Here is an 8,131-nt window from a genome sequence, read left to right as displayed (position 1 = left end):
TGATAGAACATAATATCAAAACACATATATTTATCTATCGCCAAAACTTTTCATAAATTAGATCAAGAAGAATATGTTTTTTAACACCAAGTTATAACACCCCTCTGCAGCTTACAAATGTATTTCTTGAAATAATAACATGGTTAATACATGTTTTTTGACACCCTATCTCTAACAATATATCGCAATTAGACACATAATCGGAGAAAAAATTATCCTTTTTACCCTGGGGCTGATGAGGAGCTGGGCTAACATTGCTGCATGAATAGAGCCGGTTCGTTATCATGTATTTTTACTGTGGATTGCAGTGTTCTCTTTTGTTACTATTGTCTTGTAGTGTTCTAATTTGTTATGACGTAATACTGCAGGTACACAATGAGCTCTTTGTTCCCTTTCATACCTTTCTTTTACCTATATGATCACTTGTTATATCAGACACTGTACACTGGAGAACATAATAAAACCGACATTGAAAGAATAATGACCTATTAAACCTCCTTTCAATTCGGGGACCCGCGGTGACTCAGTGAGTAAGACTGTCGCTTGCTAACCTGCAGGTCCAGCGTTAGCCGAGAAAGTTCATCGGAGTTTTCTGGCGTGGTTCTCCCTTAAAATTGTCAGCGGTCATGGTATGTTTGTTCAGATGGGAAGAAAAATCGACCGACTAGCCATGTACGCAATTTCGTGCACGTAAAAGAGCCCTTCAAGAGTAGGCCGAACGTGTATCCGACTTCATAAGCCCGGTTGATTCAGAACAGTAGGACGTTGAAGCCAGATTTCAATTGGGGGTGGGGTGACAATGTTCTAATGCGTACGCTTTAGATCATAAGATCAGTCATTGACTCAAGTTGCATGGATTCGACGCCACAATTTTACGTGACCAGGAGTTGGGTCGCCTGTCCACCTCATGGATTTTCTTCGAGTCCCCTGTTTCTTCCCACAGCTGCAGGTACCATACACACAAGCGAAAATTGAACCATTTGTCGCGAAAGGACCTAGTTTGTGTCTATAGTGGACATTAAATCCCGGGACTAACATATGATTATATTTTATTTCAATAATTCGCTTGCGCGTAGTGGTCCTTAGCAGTGGGAGGAAACCGGGGGATCCGGAGAAAACCCACGAGGTTGTACAGGCGACCCTACTCCTTGTCACGTACAACCGGGGAATCGAAACCACGTCAGCTGACTCAATGACAGACCTTATGATACAGACCGGAGGCGCCAACCACTCGACCCCCCCCCCCCCCCCGTGAATATTATAAAAGTATATTGTATTATAAAGTATATTACAATATATCTTTATAAAGAGATTGTGGTTCAAGTTAAGTTTTAAGTTTTCATACATTGTACATGTAATTGTGAAATGTGTAAGCCCCAGAAGCACATAATATAATGTACTACGTTTTTATAGAATTTACCATGGTTGTAATCCCACCTTGATCCGAAGAATGTAGGGGGGGGGGATTTAACGCCATTGGGTCAGGTGGCGTGGTTTTCTCCGGGTCACGTGGTTCCCTCCAAACTCATTCACGCGCAAGCGAATTATTCAAATAAAATTGTACCTTGTTTGTATTAAGTGAACGTTAATCTAATTTCTTTGATTCCTAAACCCTATAGCAAGCTAACTGGGTGCCTAGTCGCGCGGATGGTATAAAAACCCGCGGTTCACATCTGTTCACGCGTCAATTCGAAGAAGAGTAGATGGAAATACGACTTGCTGTGTAATTAATTTTTTTGTAGCACGGAATATATGTCTTGTGTTGACACAGCGTTAAATCCATATTATTATATCATTATTATTACAGCTTTTCTTTTGTTATTTACATGTATTGTTATGTAGGGGTTTATCGTTTTTAATCCCTGTCCGTCCATGGACTAGACTGTACACCTGTTCGCAATTCTTATAAATGCTCTACCGTTTGTTATTATCTAATCCATTTGTAACTTGGAAAATCATTTTTTAAAATATAACATTAAGTGAAGCTAAACAGTATTCCTAAAGTCTGATAAGTTCATAATCATGTAAGCGAGATAATCAAATTCGGGGGCAAATAACTCGTCGGGAAGCTCGTGTCAATCAAAGATAGCTATACGCCAAAACACAGCAGCTTTGTCCCTAAAATTAATAGCCATAGACGACAGCTTTTACGAAAAGAAAACGTGGTTATTAACCAAATTTGCTAAGGATACTTAAAAAAATCTAATGACTAACGTGTTAACAAGCTTGGAAAAGATTCGATCGCGTTCACAAAGTTTTTGAACACATTTCGTAAAATTAAGACCATAGCTCAGTTCGAGAGATAGCTTTTACACATTTTAGGTAACATCAAGGTTCATAACTCTAAAAATATTCATCTAATTGTGCCGAAAAGAAATTGACACCCATGTTTATATTATAATGCAACTTTTCGGAAAGTTTCAGAAAATGACATGAAAATTGTTATCTTGTCGGATATTTTCTGGAAGTGTATGCACTGTATGGAGCTCTGAAACTTGTTCGCCCGTCGATACTAGACAGAACAATGGAGATAACTACGGCTGCAGCAGCATCTACTCTTATTAGATGTCGAAAATACCCCATCCTTCGTAGTTGATAATGGCATATTTTACAGAATGTAAAGTTTCTTTACAGTTCTAGACAACGGAATATCAGTGTTTCCAATATTGATCGATAGAATGACACACCTCTTGGGTAAGACGCACGGATAGAAACTCGTTTTTTCATAGTGGAGTTTTAGCATTGTTTAACATAATCTACATAACATTTTAATTCACCGTAAGTGGCTTGAAGCTGTCGATGAGTTGAGAATCATGACCATAGAAATGATGCAGCAGATTGTGATCACGAATGTGCTTACCCAAAGATTTAGATACATTGTGAAGATTATGGAGCCCAAAATAGATCCTTGGGGGAAACCACATAATAAATGTTGATGGCTTGATGATGAGTTGTTAACATACCGAAATCGTCCAGTGAGACATGGCGAAAACCAGGTAATCCATAGTTTGATGACAATCGATCCAGTATGTTACTGTGATTAATAGTATAGAAAGCTGTTGATAAATCCAAAAGGACCAACACTCTTTCCTGAATCAACAGATGATTTTATGGCATCCGGGGCGCATAGTAGGGCTGCTTCAGTGCTGTGACCTGCGCGATAAGCTGACTGGAACTCCTCAAGGAGTTGAAAGTTTTCTAAATGGCTAAGAAGCTGCTGTTTAACAACATTCTCCAGAACGTTGGAAAGGAAAGTCAGATTTGATGCTAGTCGATAATTTTTTAACAATTATGAGTCGAGTGTCGATGGGTGACATCGACAAATAGGCTAAGTAGGTATTTTGCAAGATTCAAGTTTCTTAGACTACGTCACAGACAGTTCCTGCTATCATAAATTTCTGAAACACTAACCTAAAAATGGTAATTGCCCCGCCCTAATAGCTGACGTATCTATACTTAATCACACTTTGTAAATGGTATAAGCCTGTCATAAAGGGGAACTCTATAGAAATTTAGAATCGGGCAATACATTCTCAATAAAGAGACATAGACACTTGATAGAAAACAAAAATAAACAGGAAGATTTGGTTATAATAACAAGAACATATAATGATTTCGACTGTAGGGCTATTATTTGTCGATAAATACGGGTTTGTCGCCTTCGTTTTTGAAAAATGCCCTCAAACTTCGAAAGAGTTACCTCAACATTCTTCACACAAGTCTCGCTATCCAGCGTTAGTGTGGACTGAATTTCTCAAATGCTCATAGAAATGCCCACGTTTATGTCATATTTTTATTGCCCTAATGACGATATTGTGACCTCCCTTTCCCTGCTGCCCTTCCCTTGTTCTAACCACATCCAGGGACACTAATAAAAACCAATTGCACTCAATGTACGTTCACGCACCACCCATCACTCCTGGTTGGCTTACACCTTCAGTGGGACATTGAAACAGTTAACGCTGCTGCTGATCGACTGATTTGGGCTGGTATTTCTCTGATTTCGGTTCCAATTTTAAAAAGTTTGCAGTTTACAACCATGTATGGTCACAATTCCGCATTTAACCCCGCATTTAAACAGTCAAGAGCGGACTATGTAGCTCTGGGCTCTCGGTCTAGGGCCCCAATCGTGGTGAAGAATTCGTGACATGACTAGAAAATAAAACTAGCTCAATTCACTATACCCACACCTTATACTCATACATAATTGTTCTCCCCGGATTTAGGCCATTATATATTTCACTGGATGTCAAATTATTCTATTCCAATCGGGGCCCATGGCCCCTGACCCTTTTGGACCCTGGGATCATGTCTGGTGGATCGAGACTCAGTCTGCCCCGGAAAACAATTAAGTAGTAACTGTACGTACTTGTGTATCATTAGAACAACTTGCCCTGGACCAAAACGCGTCAGAGCTAGGTACAGATTTCTGGAGAAAACGACGCGGGCTGATGTGTTGGGAGATTTTTTTATTATTTTATTGCGGATCCAACATCCGATTCATTTCCACTGATGGCTTCCAGGTAAGATTTCACGGCAGGATTAATGTTTCCATATAATATTCAGAATCAATCAATATGCCTTTGTTTTATACACTTCTTAAATTTATGAAAATGAAAAAGAAAGAAATCGGAAATTGCAACACGGGTGACTTAAAGATTTTTAGCTGTTAGCATACTCAATGCCAATACACTAGCCGTTACCACGACCCCTATTGACATGCATTCTCTCATCATTAACTTCCTTGGCCAGACTTAAAGTGTCTAAATCTTGATCATCTTCTTGTTCTAGGGGTTGTCTCAGTTTACTGTTAAGTGCTAATCCTCACTCATTGGCGAACATAATTGAATGAAACTTGGCAGCTGGCTATTGAAAGGAGTATCAGTCACTCGGTATGCTTTTTTACTCTATCCATCTACTGTCTAGTAGTGTTTAGATCTTAAGGACTTAAGTCATAATCCCTCAACCAAGTGTCATAGTACGGTATGCCACGGCTCAGAACAAAATACAATGTATTGCCCTGCGCCCCCATAAATGACCTACTTTTGGTCTGTTTCTGCCTCTGCTCCGTATGCCATTTGCAATATAGCGAAGGTTACCATATCGTCTGCAGATGTTGACAAATGTTTTTAATTAGTAACCGGAATTGACCCCCCCCCCCCCCCTCACCTTCCCTTTTTTGGGCTGGTATTCTTTAAGTTTCAATTTTCACTCACACAATATTAGTTAATCAAATATAGTTCAAAGACTTTAAATCGTTTTAATAGTGTTTATAAATGCACCTAGTTGCATATTATTGTATTACCTCCTCGTCTTCATTAGCCTAGTCCAGTATACGAGCAGAACAGCGGGACGTTAAACGAATAGAGAGCATTTACATAAAGATTTATCTCTGTTTTCACGAAAATGCCCTATAGTATGGTGGCTGTTAGCTACCATTCTACATTCTAGACTTACCAAATTAATTCATTTTTAGTCGACTTGTCGGGTTGTGAAGGCTACCAGTCGACAAGTTGACAAAATCAAACCTACAAAATAACTTCATTTTGTCGACGTGTCGGGTCAATTCTGTCGACTTCGACTTATTCACAACAAGTCGAGACTGATCGCCTTCACAAACCGACATGTCAAGTATATATAATGGCTGTTAACAGCCACCATACACTCTGATTTGGCAGCCGCATCGGTTTCTCTTTGGATTAGCATGAAATTGTGTGCGTTCAATGCTTACAAATTATAACGAACACAAAACTTCATAAATCTGAACTTCGAAACTGGGAGAAAGAATTTTATAAAAAAAAGAAAAAAAAAGAAGAAAATTGGCGATATTGTTCCAAGGGAGGCAATTCAATGCAAACCCAAATAGTCTCCTATGGACTTCCCTGCTGGTTTCTGTAACATTTCCACTAATTTTCGTTGGCCTGAACACTCTACCCACCACAGAGGGAGGAACATCTGATGATATCTTGCTCCAAAGCTTGTATGACTTTAGGGGTGTCGTAATAGTTCACTTACTCAAACTGTTCTTCACAGTCGTAACACTAGGATATTTCCCCATCCCGGGACAGTTATATACATATAAACATAAAATGCATAGACATCAAGCTTTAAATAAGTGTAATTGCCTTTTATATACCAGCTCTTTTATATACCATTTTTGTCGAACCTGTTAGGATACACAAAACAATTTCCATACTACCGAGTTGCTAATATATTACATAAAATGTTATACAGCCAGTATCATTAATTGTATAAGAACAGAAGAAGAAGAAGAGGGAGAGAGAGAGAGAGAGAGGGGGTAACGTCAGCTTGACACAAAATAGGTCATTTCGGGACTAATATATGGTTCGATTTAGTGGTCTTTAGCAGTGGGAGGAAACCATTGGACCCGGAGAAAACCCACGAGGTTGTACAGGCAATCCTACTTCTTGTCACGTACAACGCCAGCTGACTCAATGACAGACCTTATAATACAGCGCGCAGGCTCTAACCTCGAGAGAGAGAGAGAGAGAGAGAGAGAGAGATGGGGTTTAACGTCCACTCGACACAAACTAGGTCATTTCGGGACTACCATATGGTTTAATTTTATTTCAATAATTCCCTTGCACGTAGGGGTCTTTAGCAGTGGGAGGAAACCGGAGGACCTGGAGAAAACCCACGAGGTTGGACAGGTGACCCTACTCCTTTTCACGTACAACCGGGGATTCGAAACCACGCGAGTTGACTCAATGACAGGCTTTATGATACAGCGCGCACGAGCTAATCTTTCGGCCATCCAACCCCACTATTTATAAAGAAATTGTGGTTCAAGTAAAGTTTTAAGTTTTCAAACATTGTACATGTAATTGTGAAATGTGTAAGCCTCAGAAGCACATGATATAATGTACTACGTTTATATAGAATGTCCCATGGTTGAAATCCAGCCTTGATCCGAAGAATGGAGGGGGAAGGGATTTAACGCCATTGGGTGATTTCTCCGAGTCACATGGTTTCCTCCAAAGACATTCACGCGCAAGCGAATTACTAAAGTAAAATTGTACCATATCTAATATGGTAGTTAGCAAGCTAACTGTTGCCTAGTCGCGTGGATGGTACAAAAACCCGCGGTTCACACCTGTTCACGTGTCAATTCGAAGAAGAGTAGATGGAAATACGACTTGCTGTGTAGGTCATTTCGGGACTAACATGTGGTTCAATTTTATTTCAATAATTCACTTGCGTGTAGTTTAGCAGTAGGAAGAAACCGGAAGACGCAGAGAAAACCCACGTGCTTGGCCGACAGACGACCCTACTCCTTGTCACGTACAACCGGGGAATCGAAACCACGTGCGTTGACTCAATGACAGACCTTATGATACAACGCACACGCGCTAACCATTCGGTCATCGTATTTAAAATGTTTCAAAAATAAGATTGTGTGGTTCGCTCCGCTAAAATGTCTCGCCATCCCCGAGAAAATGTTGCAAATTTAACCGCCGCAAATACGTTCTTCTAAGCAACTTCAAAGTTTTCAATCGTTTTGCAATCAAAATCCCACAGGCACTTGAAGTGATTAAAATAAAACTTCTTACTACTCTTTGACTATATATTAAGAAGTTTTATTTTAATCTCTTCAAGTGCCAATCAGATTGTTTTAGCTACATTCACAATCATCGGAAATCGTTGAAAATTGATAGGCTTTTGGACTCCGGAGCGCTCATAAGATGTTTCACAGAGGAACCAATTGAAAATCAATAGGATCCATCTTCTCATGACCTTAAACACTGTGTATAAATTTATTTAAAGTCAATCGGATATTAACTTTAGCCTCTAGCTAACCGACGGACGGACCGACGACAATATACGACCACATTTCAATGTGGGCGTGTAAAAATTGAATTTTAAAATTTCTTCAATCGTGAAACATCAACTGAGCACAGGCACTGAACAAAGCAGTTGAAGTACGCAAAGTGGGAGCGGGGCGTCACAGAAATTTTTGCCCTGGGGCGCCACATAGGCTTGTGGGGGCCCTGTCTATGATTCATTCAATGATTGTACCTGTTGGTGGCAAAAGTTTATTTCGATCCAATTGATCTATAAGACACGGTCTTAACATGCCACATAAATTACACAGACCTTGCAAGCAATAAAC

This window comes from Patella vulgata, chromosome 4 (genome assembly GCF_932274485.2).
Source record: "Patella vulgata chromosome 4, xgPatVulg1.2, whole genome shotgun sequence".
NCBI classification, from domain to species: domain Eukaryota; kingdom Metazoa; phylum Mollusca; class Gastropoda; family Patellidae; genus Patella; species Patella vulgata.
This window is presented reverse-complemented; position numbering follows the sequence as displayed.